Source organism: Phalacrocorax carbo, chromosome 4 (genome assembly GCF_963921805.1).
Source record: "Phalacrocorax carbo chromosome 4, bPhaCar2.1, whole genome shotgun sequence".
NCBI classification, from domain to species: Eukaryota; Metazoa; Chordata; class Aves; order Suliformes; family Phalacrocoracidae; genus Phalacrocorax; species Phalacrocorax carbo.
The window spans coordinates 53,512,360-53,525,192 of NC_087516.1; the positions used below are offsets into that span (position 1 = coordinate 53,512,360).

Consider the following 12,833-nt stretch of genomic DNA (forward strand, 5'->3'; position numbering starts at 1 on the left):
CTGTAGCACAAATCCTTGGTTCTCACACACTCAATAGATATTTAATTATTTTTGAGCTTCAAAGGAGACCGCGCTTTTCAATCTGTTTGGCAATGTGAAGCAAAGGTGTTCATAACACCTATTTTCTCATTGCCAACTGTTTCACTTTACGGCACTTTTAAATATTGTTACACCTTCCTTTTGTTCCCTTTCTATTTATTTTTATATCTTCTCTTCCCTTTCATCCTTCTCTTTATTACTTCCTGAGGGTGGGTTTTTTTTTCCTCTTTGAGTACTGTTTTCTAGGTTCCTCTTGCCAGTACAGCTGTTTTCTAGAAGAGCCAGTACTTCTATTTGCCTCAGACTTCTCTTGTTTGTCTGTAGGAGGCAAACAGAAGAGGGAAACCAATTAAAAAATGAAGTATCTCCTGAGAAGGAAACCTTAGGCTCACAATAGACAATATACCTGTGTTATAAAGAGCTGTGGCTAGGACACAGGACAAAAACAGTGCAGAGCAGAAAGTGTGGAAGGACAACTTGCATACACCGATTTCACAGAATAGCAGTCCACAAATCTTGCTGGAACAAGCTTTCTCCTAATTTTTTCAGCATTTCCAAATTTGCCTCAACTAGTAATAAGTCTTTCTCCACTTTTCTCCCACAGAGGCATGTGTAAAGTAAAAAAAAAAAACCAACCAACCAACCAACAAACCAAAAAAAACCCCACGCCTACAGTGGCGGAGACAGGGTATAGCTTTGGGCCTAAGAACAGCGAGAGATGCAGTGGAAGAAGCTCTCCTTGGAAGCTAGTTCGCTCTCCTCTGCGTAGCTGCCCCAAAATGTTGATGCAGTCTTCTGCAAATTAAATGTTCTTAGTCAAAGGGGGATAGACTAGCTTTTGTGTATGTGACTGTAATATTAACGTATCAACCTCCTCAGAAAGTGAGGGAGAGCATTGCCTCCTCTTGAGTGTGAGAAACTGAAAATTAAATGAAGTTAGGGTAATTTGTTTCTTCACCACCAGGGAGTGTGGCTCAGCAGATTTGCCATCTGAAGCAGCTGGTGCTGAGGACCTGGTGCTCAGGCCAATGCTTTCGAACCGGCTGCAGCCTCGCCTTGTGCACGCCATGGCTGGTTGGTTCCAAAGGGCGTTAGGTGCACTCTTGGGATGCATTTTCTGGCTTACTGATTGTAGTCTGTGCGCTGAAGCTGTTCCACAACTGCTTCAAAGCACACTCCTGATGCACACTAAAATGCTAATGTAGTCATACCTCAAGTATTCCCATTTTAATCCACCTTTTTCTTAGTAGTCGCAAATTTAACGTGTGTTATAACAGACTAAATTGTGGTCACAGATGTCGCGTATGATAACCCGAACCGCTGATCAGGTTTTTTTTTTTTAATCGATTATGGAAAAGAGGGAAGCAGTCATAAAATAATACGGAGATCGGAAACCGTGGGCTGAATTTCCTATTGTGCCTGTAAGTCAGCATGGGACAGGGCCGGACCGCTTGTGAGAGGACGCGCAAGTTACAGCAGGAGTATCTGTGCTGGGGCCGTGGTGCAGCCTACACTCTGCAATAAATTATTGCTGACGCTATAAACGCTATCAGTGATTCATTTTTCAGTGGGCCGTTCCCACGCTGTCCATTTTAACTCAGTTGTTAATTTAATCCCGGCAGTAAATTGCCTCGCTTCTCCCAAACCTACCCTCTCCCGCCCCCCTTCCCCCCCCCGCCCCGCAGCAAGGGCGCGGGGGCCCGGCCGGCTGCGTGGGAGGACGCGGCCGGTCACTTCGCTGGTGATTAAAGGCCGTGGGTAGCCGGCCCGTTAAACCCCGTCCCTGGGGCTCGGCAGGCCCCGGTGGCTGACCGAGGGTCCCCTCAGGTGGTGGCGGGGGCCGGGGAGGGCGGCAGCTCCACGCCGGCAGCCCGCGGGGGGGCGGGAGGAGGAGGAGGAGGAGGAGGCGGTGGCTAACCCTCCGCTGCCTGGCCGGGTGTGTGATCACTAGTGGGAGCTGGAGAGGGCGAGAGGAGGAGGAGGAGGGGGGGGAAGACCCCAAACCCAACTCCAGAGGTTGTGAGGCCGGTGGGAAGGGGGTGCGTGGGGGCGGCAGGCGCGGGGCGAGCGCGGCGGCGGTGGTCCCGGGAGCGGGCGGAGCCCGGCAGCCTCCGCAGCCGGTAAGGGGGCTGGGGCCGGGGCCGGGGCCGGCCGGGGAGCGGGGCGGCGGCGGCCGGCGGCCGGGCACCTGCGCGGCTGGAGCTGCGGGGGGCGCCGGAGCAGCCCTGGGGCAGAGGGGGTTGGGGGGGTCGCCGTGCCTGACCGGCGGCCTGCGAGCGCCCCGCACCGCGGGGGTGGCCCCGGCAGCCTCGGGTGGCCCCGGCGGCGCGCCCGCCGAAGCCAGGGGAGCGCCCCGAAGGCTCCCCGGCGCCCTCCAGCCCAAACCTGGGGCGCCGCTTACCCCGGCTGGGGCGCTCGGCGAGCCCCGCAGCGGGCTGCCGTCCCGTCCCGTCCCGTCCCGTCCCGTCCCACGCGCGGCATCGAGCACTTGCTTTAGGCTGTTCCTAACTTATGGCAGCGCAAGAAGCTGCGGCGGAGCGCGTTACTTGCCGCAGCTGGGGGGCTCGTCGGAGGGTGCTGGTCCTTCTCTCTTCGGTCGCACGCTGACTGATTGGTACGATACTATCTCGTTACTTGCAGAAACTTGCGATTAATCTTCAGTGCTCCCAAAATGCGCTTTTAAATCAAAATGCTACTTTGTCGAGGTACGTCTTGTTTTGTAACTGAAGGTGATGGGGGGCTGTGTGAATCTTTGGGAAGCTGTGACCCGTCGCACGGCGGTACGGTACTGCTGACTGAAGGGCTTTGTCGCTTGTGATGGACTGGAGTGAACTCTGATTTACCAGTCATATCGTAGCACTCGGAGTTTTCCGTGACACTGTTCAGAAACATAGTCTTTGGCTACTTGATTTAAGAACGTGCTGACTATAAATTACAGAAAACGTGACTGTTTAGGAGGGTCTTGTGGATAAAATCAGAGTTCTGTCTAGTGTCCTGGGTCTGACAGTGCAAAAAGCGGTGCCTGGGGGGGTCGGGAGGGTGTGGTGAAAGTAAGGCAGGCGTGTAAGGGTAATTCCCCAGAAGGCACTCTCAGCATGCAATTATTTGCAGCTTGGATGCTTCCTGAGGGAGAGCTGGTGTCTTTATAGCCATCACTGATTATTCCCTTCCATTAACTGGTCTGATTACCCCTTGACCCTGTGTAAACTTTTAGCATCCGCAGCGTGCTGTGGCAAGGAATTCCGTAGCTTTAACTTTATGCTGTCAAAGAGCACACCCTTTTATTTTGAACCTTCGTTTGATAGCACCTATGTCTTGCATTGAGATAGTGCAGAATTGGTCCCTATTCCTTTCTCTCCCATTTATGCTTTTATAAACTTCCAGTGTTCCCTCTGTTATCTCCTTTTCAAGCTGGAAAGCTCTCTTCTGCTTCATTTAAAGTTTACATCAAGGGAAACGAGTACAGCCATTGTTATTTTCTGAGAATGGATCATTCTGAATGACAGACATGTTAAAGTTAGGATGTTAAAAGCTACAGTCTCTGGGAATAACTCATGGAGGCAGTGTACAGTAATTTGACAGGGTGGCTACCATGCGGTTGGTTGCCTACAGAGGACAAAATCACTCTGTCCAACAAATAGCAAGAAGCTTACAGCACCACCTACTCCTGCGTTCTTTTCCTGGCAAAGGCTGCATACCCCGGGAGTGAATTTTTTTTCAGAGCTTTTTAAAAGTAACTGAAAAACCAAAGCAGCATTTTACTCCTGGAGTAATATGATGAGTTCATAATCTACTTATAAGTAGATTCATGTGTTGAAATTTTGCATTGTTATGAAACAGTTTTGCAGTTATTTCAAAATAAGAAATCCATCACAGTAAATACAACCTAAGGGCCTTGACTGTCTTCCCACAACCTACTACCCTGCTTGGCTTCAGCTGAGCTGCTTTTGATTGACACTTGTGCAATCAGGAAAAAACCTCGGGCCTTTGGAGCAGTTGTAGCAGTACCTATCTGTAGTGGTGTGTGTGCATCCCTGAGCTGGCAGTCTTTCCTGTGGGTCAGTATACTGAATGCTCTGGCTGTAAGGTAGCGCTTAAGTATGTGCTTAATTTTAAGGATACGAGCAGGTCTATTTTAATTGGTGTACTTGTGTAATTAAAGGGATGCTTGTGCTGGGGTCTTTGCTGCAGTGAGGCCAGATTACTCTGTGCTTTGCAGAATGAAGCCCTCATCTTGAAACTCTCTTTTAAAGAGCTTTGGTTGGTAATGATGTAAACTGACAGATTCATAAAGGCTGTTCCCAGAGTCTCATCTTTCTTGCTTGTTTCTGTCATTCTTCTCTGTGTATTGTTTCCTAGAAAACAAGAGCTTCGATATGTAAGACATAATATCTGTTGCCAGGTGCAAGAAAATAATGAGAGGAAGTCTGATGCTCAGGTGGGAAATGATGTGTTACTACTCCCAAGAAATAAGATTAACCTTTTTATTTTTTAAAAAAAAAAACATGAATGTTCATGAGCTGCTCTGTTTCTTAACCACTGATCTCTTGCTGTTGACTACAAAGCACTTACCTAGACAGTAAATCCTGTAGGGAAGGGACTGCCTTGCTTTGTCTTATGAACGCAACACCTGATGTAGTGTGCTGGGGGGAGCGAAGGGGTGCCTCTGGGTCCAGCCTAAATGCTGCTTCTAATAACAGCCATTGCAAAGTAGTTTGTAGCCTTCAGATAGAGCATGGGATAAACCAGAAAAGTCTCTCCAAACTTACGACGGGTATTTTCTACTGACTGTAGGGCGGTTGTAAGGATAGAATAGCATATAAATCAACATGGTTGTCTTGGTTGTCACTACTCTACTTAAGAAGTTGGTGAGGATTTATAAATGTATCAGTATTTGACTTGTACATGCCAACATGATCTAGATCATTATGCTGAAAATACTGAAAATGTTGAACGGAAACTAGTTAGATCTATTGGTGGTACCCTGTAATACAAACTATAAAATATATCTTATGGCATACTACCATTCAGATTTTTGTTCCTTTTCAGAAGATAGAGAGTTCCTGTTTTTAAATCATCTCAAACAAACTGCAAATGTTGCCGCTGATAGGCAAAATTTGGAGGAAGCTGAGCAGAAAACACTGCAGTTTGGTCTAAAGTTTGCATGTGCCAGACTGGTTTCTACAGTAGTGGTGTTTTAGACTGGGCCTGCATCTGATGAGCACTTTCCTCTTGCTGTTTGTATCTGTTTGAGGTAGCAAAAATGTAACAAAAATTGTATGATAAGGTTTTCCAAAAGTCTACAAATTGTAACATTCTGATGATATCTATGAGTCGTATCATGCTTTACATCAACAACCTTGTTGTTCTGAGCGTGTGAAAGGAAAGATTTATCTATCGCAGCTTCCATAAGGGCTGGACTTTTTTTGTGAAATAAGGAAAAGATTTGAGGTAACTAAAATACTTTATAAAGTAGTGTTTGATTACATTAAACCAGGTTTTTCATGCATTATATTACTGAGTTTGCTTTTCTCTGCTTAAAATGTCAACGCCTCATCAAGCTGTAAAAAAAAATCCTATGTGATCAATTATTCTTTGTGATCAATTATTCTTCATGATCAGTTCACGCCGCGCTGTGTGCGCACACCCGGGTGCGCGTGCTTACACAGGCAGCACACATACAGACGTGCCTGTATCTGTGCGCCTCCATTATACAGGCAGTACGTTTTAATGGCGCTCATATGCAGAATGTGTTGTGGAATTTTGATAAGAAGCGAAACCCAAAGGGACCTCTTTTCTTAGGCATTGCATCCCAAGGCTGGAGTCCCCGCTCTGGAGCAGTATGTCCCTGCTCCAGCCTTTCTCTTCACAGGGTCACTAACGGGGACTGTATTCTGAGCCTAACTGCCTGCTTTTCTGCCACTTGTCAGAGTGAATATCTCTTAGGCCTCCAAACCTATGTCAAATTTGGTTATAATTGGCCAATAGGCTCAAAACTTATTAGAGAGGGTCTGGCAGACGTGTTTATCTGCAGATAAGCAAGTCTAAACATTTCCTTGGGAAAGTAGGCTGATGGAGTTATTTTCTGTTTGAGTCTGGATGTAAAGCAAGTCCTCATCTAGTGGTGCAATGGCCAGCTGGGAGGGCGTTTTCTTGGAAGTCTTGATTACAATTTTGAGCCCTATATAACTGGTACTGGGAGTCACCTGTGGTGGCTTGCAGGACTGCATATACAGCTCCACAGGGTCTGCACAGTTTGGGGAAATGGGCACAAACCACTGCCTATAATGAAGAGCCTGGGGTAGCGATGTGGGGTGTGGGGAGAGCGTCGGTGGGCGTAGGTTCCCCCTTTATGTTTTCCAGAAAGTTCTTCCAGCAGCAAGAGACTGTAGTATGCAGGGACCTGCATGTTCATTCGTCTTGGGAGTTTCTTCCCCTGAAACTGATTGTATTACACGTTGGAAATTAATCCAGTAATAAAGGCAAAATACTTTGCTACAGACCTCTACTCTTTAACATTATTAAGCCAAAGACCGTAATTTCACAGATCAGGATGAATCAAGGCACATATTTAAAATGTTCATTCTTTAAAACTACTGCTATTTTCTAATACAAACATAACTGTTGCTGTTCGTCTGAAACAAAAGCAAATATTGTTTGGTGTCCAGAAAAGCTTCACGTGTAAAGCCTAAAATATAAAAATGGGTTGTATATAAGAAATACTTATAAAGCACCCACTTAAAAGTTTTTAGAAGGTTAAGTTATTCAAGACTTCTTCCCTGAAGCTACAAACGTATTTGCTCATGCATAACTTCACTGAGGAATACTTATGTGAATAAAATTATGCACTTGCAGGTTTGTAGAATCAAGACTGTAATTAGCTCTAGGTTAATTCCGCCTGCCCCCCCTTCCTAATTAAAAACACAGAGGCCAATTAAGGATCAAATGAGCCTTTACCTTTGTGATTATCTTCTTTGGCAGAAATAGCTGTTCTGATAAAAATTTGACTATAATCTGACCTGCTGTCCAACTTGCTTTCCTGTATCCTTACCAATTTTGGCCAAGGAAAAATAGTTGTATTTAAAACAGACTATGAAAAGGTGAAATGCTGAAGCACATATTTTGGGCACACATTTTTTTTTTTGAGGGGGGAACAACAACAACAACAATGCATAGTGTGTGAAATAATAGATTTCTTTGCCTTGGATTGATGATGTTTATATGAACAGGGATTGGCTAGTTTGTTTTTCTCTCTTAAGTACGCAAATACAGCTTTATTTGTAACCAGATAGTTAAACACAGTTTTCTTCCTGTGCCTGCCAATTTCTTTCTTCCTTCTTAGAGGTGATGATTAAATGACATCCGCAAGTGTGCATATAGAATACAGTGCAGAGAGTATAGGTATACTTCAGGCTAGGTCTTTGCTACTCAGTTTTGCTTCAGAGCCTGTTGATTGTAGGCTTCGTATGTATGTGAGAAGACTTGGACAAGGCAAACAAATTCTTGCTTCTGTGCCAGATGTATTGCGAAGTCAGGACAGTGTAGTGGAGATAAGGTTAATTAGCTGTTTGCATTTGCTACTGAAGTTGGATGAAGAGTTTTTTTCCTAACAGGGAATTTCTCTTCAGGCATAACTATCCAGTAAAGTTTGTTAAAATGAATATAGCAAGACTTTTGTAGCCTGCAGAAATACAATTAAGGGTGTGCAAGCATCGTAGACTTCTTTTATTCATATGCAAGTCTTGTAGGGTCTTGTCCTACCATGGAATCGAAGCAGAGAAACCCTTGCTGCTGAGCGGAGTCCTGTTGCTTCAAGGAGATACCATAGGATTGGTCCTTAACGTCTCTGTATCTCTGTTTTCTGTCCAGGGGGTGCAGACACAGGTACCCCTTGTAAAGTGTTTTGAGGCTCTGGTTCAAGAATGAGGCCGAGTCCAAGCTGCTGCCGTTGATGGACAGAACCAGACTTCAGTTACTGAAAGACTGCTTTGCACTTTCATCTTTAAAAATATTAACATGTGTTGTATTTTTCCGTTATTCACAAGCATTCCTAGGCAGGCGTTCAGGGCTACTACGTACAGCACCTTGCAGTTATTACGAAGGTGAAACTTTGAATCTGTGTTGTGTTTAGGGTTTAAAACACTAGTGTAATTTCTGTTTGGGAGATGGTAAGAAGTGCTTTGACTTAAGATCGCTGGTGTGATTTCTGTGTTCAAACTACAGTCCGCCTAACTCAGTGGTTTTCATGGGACACCCATCACTGTCACATGAAGTGAGCTTCTTATGGCAGAAAACATTCTTCCCACAGATATTAATCTCCTTTTTCAAGTTTGCCTTGGCACAGATGTAATTGCGTTGCTATAGCTGAAGAGAAAAACCGTTTTCCTCTAGAACTTTCACATTAATTGGAAATGGTAAACCCTGGAGGTTTATCTAGGGGTTAACTCCGTTTACACAGGGCATGTAAGTTATGCTTGCTAGTGGTACATGAGCAGCAGTGGCATCGCATGGGTGCATATTTGTATTTTATGGAAGGAACGGGATTATTTCTTCCTGACAGCCGTCGGAGCAGCAGGCAGATCCGTATTTGTGCGTTTGAAGAAGAGGATGAGTAGAGTTAATTTTTCTCTAATAACCATGTATCACAACAGTGTAGGCTTGTCGGTTTCCCTTGAGCTTCTTCCTCAAGCAAGTCAAAACTGCAAAAACTCCCACCCAAAATAATTGTTTATGATGGGGATTACATAGCATTGTTGGGCTGTTCAGTGTAATAGGGATGCTGCTGATTGAGGATCTGTAGAAATCATTTACTCCAATTAAAAATGAAAGAAAATAAAGATAACCTTTTTAACTGTTTTACTCGAACCTGTTGACAGGGAGTAGTCAAGCTTCTCTGTAACTGGATTATTGAATTTTTGAGGACTGTTTCTTTTTGAGTGAAATTTGCTTTCCTGACAAGTTACTGATATGTGATCTGAATGACACATATGCTGTGTTTTGAACGTGTGGAATTTTCTTATGACTTGCTGCTTTTAAGGTTTCATGTAAGTTATTGGTTATTTGAGAATTAGTGCTATAAATAAAAAAAAAACCAAACCAACCCCCCAAAACAAAGCAACACAAAAAATAGTTTCTAGTCCTCTTGGTTGTAAACTTTATTCTTATTTTGAGGCTTGTATCTTGAGTTGTTTGACTTTGTGTGTGTGTGCATAATACCATTGGATTTACTTAACTTGGACCCTAATTTGTGCGTAAATGTGTTGCTAGCTTTCTGCAAAAGAGTAGATTTCATACTTTGTGCAGAACTAAATTTTTCTGATTCACCTTGCCAGTTTAGGCAACGTGACTTGGAATGGTGTGAAGAAATGAGAGCCCTTCAAAAGGGTTTGATCTATTTTTATACTGCCCTTCTGCTCTCAAATGCTGCACATATATTTGAAATTATTAATCCCAATGTCATTTCTTAGTAGCATTTCAGCTGTTTCTACAAACCATTCTTGACATTTCTTTTCTCTTACTGCAAATTTAATAAAAACTAAAACTGTGTGACTCTACGTTTGTAAATGGATATATTATTACAGGTTTAATCATTGATGCTAAACCTTTTTAGAAGTCGGTGAGGTGTTTGCATACAGGCAGTTGTCGTCTTACATGTATTGAAATACTTTTTGAAATGTTTTTTTTTTATGCAAGTCATACTTAAATACTGGAGTTGGCTCATGGTGAAAAGTAAACTGTAAATAGTCTGGTTGACAAAAAGAAGTGCTGTTATGGATAAATTGATGATTGAAGGCTGAGTTAAGCTTTTAGAAGTGCTTTGCCATAAAATTTAGGACCTAAATGGGCAGTTGACTTGGGAATTGTTGGAGCGTTTGAGGATCTGCTCTGCCTAGCTCTTCGTCTTATCTTTCTTGCTGGAAAATAGGGTCCTCTGCACTCTCAGCAGGTGGTGGAAACGTGCCTGGTCTGCATCAGTGCAAAGGCACTTTCCTTGTTTTGTCTCTTCCCCAGCTGTGATGTGAGATAACCTCACTTCTTGTCCCCAAGCAAAGTGAGGCAATCCTCATGTGAAGTGTGTCTTGGCTTAGATGGCTAGGGCAGAAATGAACAGTTGAAGATGCTATCTTTCTCAGAAAATAATTTCTTTTCCCTGTGACTCCAGAATAAGCAATAGTCCCAGATGGTCTTTGATAGATGTCAAAGGCTAGAGATGGAGAGGTTTGAAATTTTTTGTGTGTGTGTGTGTGCAACTAATATCCTAAAGAACACTTTTTTTTTTTTTAAATTGAAAATGGTGGTGGTGCCCATGAGGTACGGTGGAGAAGATCCAAACACAGTGATACCAACGGAGGTCCTGCAAAGTTACTGCCTTTGGTTTCTGTCTTGTGAATAATCTAATCTGATAGTTAACGGTGTAACATGCAGAGCTTAACAAGTTACCAGTAGGTGCGCTGGTGCTAGGTGCCCAGATCCCTGCTGGGCTGGAGTGAACAAATGCAGCTTCAGTACCCTGAACCAGTTCTGTGAGTTTGTGAAGGTACGGCTGAAGGAGAATGCTCTCAGCATAACCCTGGGGAGAGAAAGCACGGGAAGGTTTGCAGAGGAGGGTCAGGACTTTTACCGCTTCTGCTTCTTACACTGGCTGAGGACAGAAGGGACAGGTTACTTCAGGCAGCAGCTGTCTGTATGTTCTATTAATGGTTAGAGTTCATAGTGAACATTGGAAAGGATTATAATAAAATCCTTGAAGGATGTGCATAGCAATTCCTGTTTTCATTCTGGGCTCTGGTATTGACCCTTCATTCAGCCTGCATGTTAAAGCGTAGATGTCACAGCTATAATGTAGACATCCTGTAATGAACAGCATGGATCTTTTTTATCTGCATAGGTTATCTCACTTAAACCAGTATAGGCTGAAATAGTAAAATCATGCTTAAATTGGCATATCAGTCCAGTGAGGGGGAAGTCTGTCCTCTAAATGGCATTGCTGACCCAGGGAGCAGTTGCAAACCCAGGTAGTCCTTTCTCGTTGACCATTGGTTGATCATCACTGGTTTGTTGGTTGCTTGATTTCAAAGCCTGCATGCCAACTTCTTTGAGCCGTATCAGTATTCAGGACCTTTAAAAATGAAATAATTACCTTTCTTATTTTGCTTGTGTACTGCAAGTTTAATTCAGATTTGTAAGGCCTTTGAACTATCTGTGTTTTCAGAGAAGACATGTGCTAAATTACGGGTGATTTTTTTGGTTTCTAAAAGATGTTAATCCAGTTACCTAGCCTCTCAAGATGCAAGAATTGACTAAGCAGTGGCTTTTCTTTTTGTGGGGACTGGAAATGATCACCGAATAGTTGCTAGCAGCCTTAAACTCTCTCTTAAGCTGCTCGCAGTCTGTAAGCCATATCATCAAATAAGGAGAGGTGGTGGGGAATGAATAATAAATGAATGTCAAGAGTTGTGAGAAGCTTTCTGCACACAACAACCTTTTCTGAATCTTCTTGTCCCTTTTGTATTTTCCCTAAAGTATATAAGGTGAAACATCAGACCGGGGGCCATATTCTTGAAAGGGCCTGTATCTGAGAGAGGGTAATTAGGGTGATTTTTATCCCACCATGAGGCACTGCCAAGCATATGGCATGGACAGATCTACGTGCTAATCTTTGCTGAATGAGGAAGGAAACCGTATGATGGTGGTGGCGGCAGTACTGTGTGGTTTTGGCGGGGGTGGGGTAGGGAAACAGCTCTGGGCCGCAGCACAAGGGATGCATGTGTGAAGTCATTAATCTCGGGGATTTGCTGCGTTTTTTTCCCCTACAGCCTTTCAGCCCACACACAGCTTTTGGCTATGGGCACGGTGTTTTCCAGCATATGGCCTATTGCACAGGAAGGCAAGGATGATGATGGAGACTCTCTGAGCGCGTTGATGTAGTCAACCCTTTCGCACATATTCTTAAAAACTGTGAGCCAGTTTCAAAGGAACTGAGTACCTGACTGTAAACTTAGGATGTCATTGCCCTTACTTTTGTTTTCTTTATTGTCCTCAGATATGGATGAAAGTATGGCTCTGACAGAATGTATGGCTGGACAAGGAGGATAATTAGTGCAGGTTTTGCCGCCTTTCCCCTTCCCTTCTTGTTTTTTTTTTTTAAAGCAGGAAGACAGGTTAGCTATAGAAACAGAAGAGCTGCTAAATGTTTGTTCAGCTGCGAAACAAGGATCAGTTTATGCTCTTGAGAACCCTTTACATTTTGTTAATCTATCCAGGCCAAGATTTAGATTTGTAACCAGATAAATAGCTGGTTTTGCAGTTAGAAGTGGTACTACCGTTCTTTAAAAGACTGTTCCTGCTCTAGTTATGTGACTTCTGTAATGTCAGGCAAATATACCACAACTGACAAGATAAAGTAAAAGGTTTTTATTGCTATGAAAGTGTGTAATTTGGAGGATGCAAGCATAGCTTTGTTTTGCTAAGGGCAGTTGTGTGCCACAATATCATCTGTTGCATGCACTTTTAAAATAGAGATGTCCATATGTTAATACAATAATTTCTTTGTGATGTTTCCTCCACAAAACTCTTTAAGAGAAAATATATTTTCAAATGAGACTTTTTTTTTTAATGTTCATGTATTTGGGTTAAATATTTTACTGTGGTTTGTTACTTTATCACTCCAAGAGTGAAATTATATTCTCTAAATTAAAAGGAATAATAAAACCCAACTATAAGCCTCGCAAAATACCTTTTAAAATTATTTCATTTAAATATTATTAGACTATCTTGTAGAAGGTGTTGCAAAT

General features: G+C 43.4%; 1 protein-coding gene across 9 annotated transcripts in view; it reads left to right on the forward strand.

Moving 5' to 3' along the window:
• The first annotated feature begins 1,994 nt into the window (after window positions 1–1,994).
• BMPR1B (bone morphogenetic protein receptor type 1B) overlaps window positions 1,995–12,833 on the forward strand; it is a 252,620-nt gene continuing 241,781 nt past the window's right edge. For 3 of the 9 annotated variants that reach the window (XM_064449978.1, XM_064449984.1, XM_064449983.1), the window contains exon 1: window positions 2,062–2,159. The gene's annotated coding sequence lies outside the window, so the exon portion shown is untranslated. The other 6 variants (XM_064449981.1, XM_064449985.1, XM_064449982.1 and 3 more) reach the window with 4 other exon arrangements.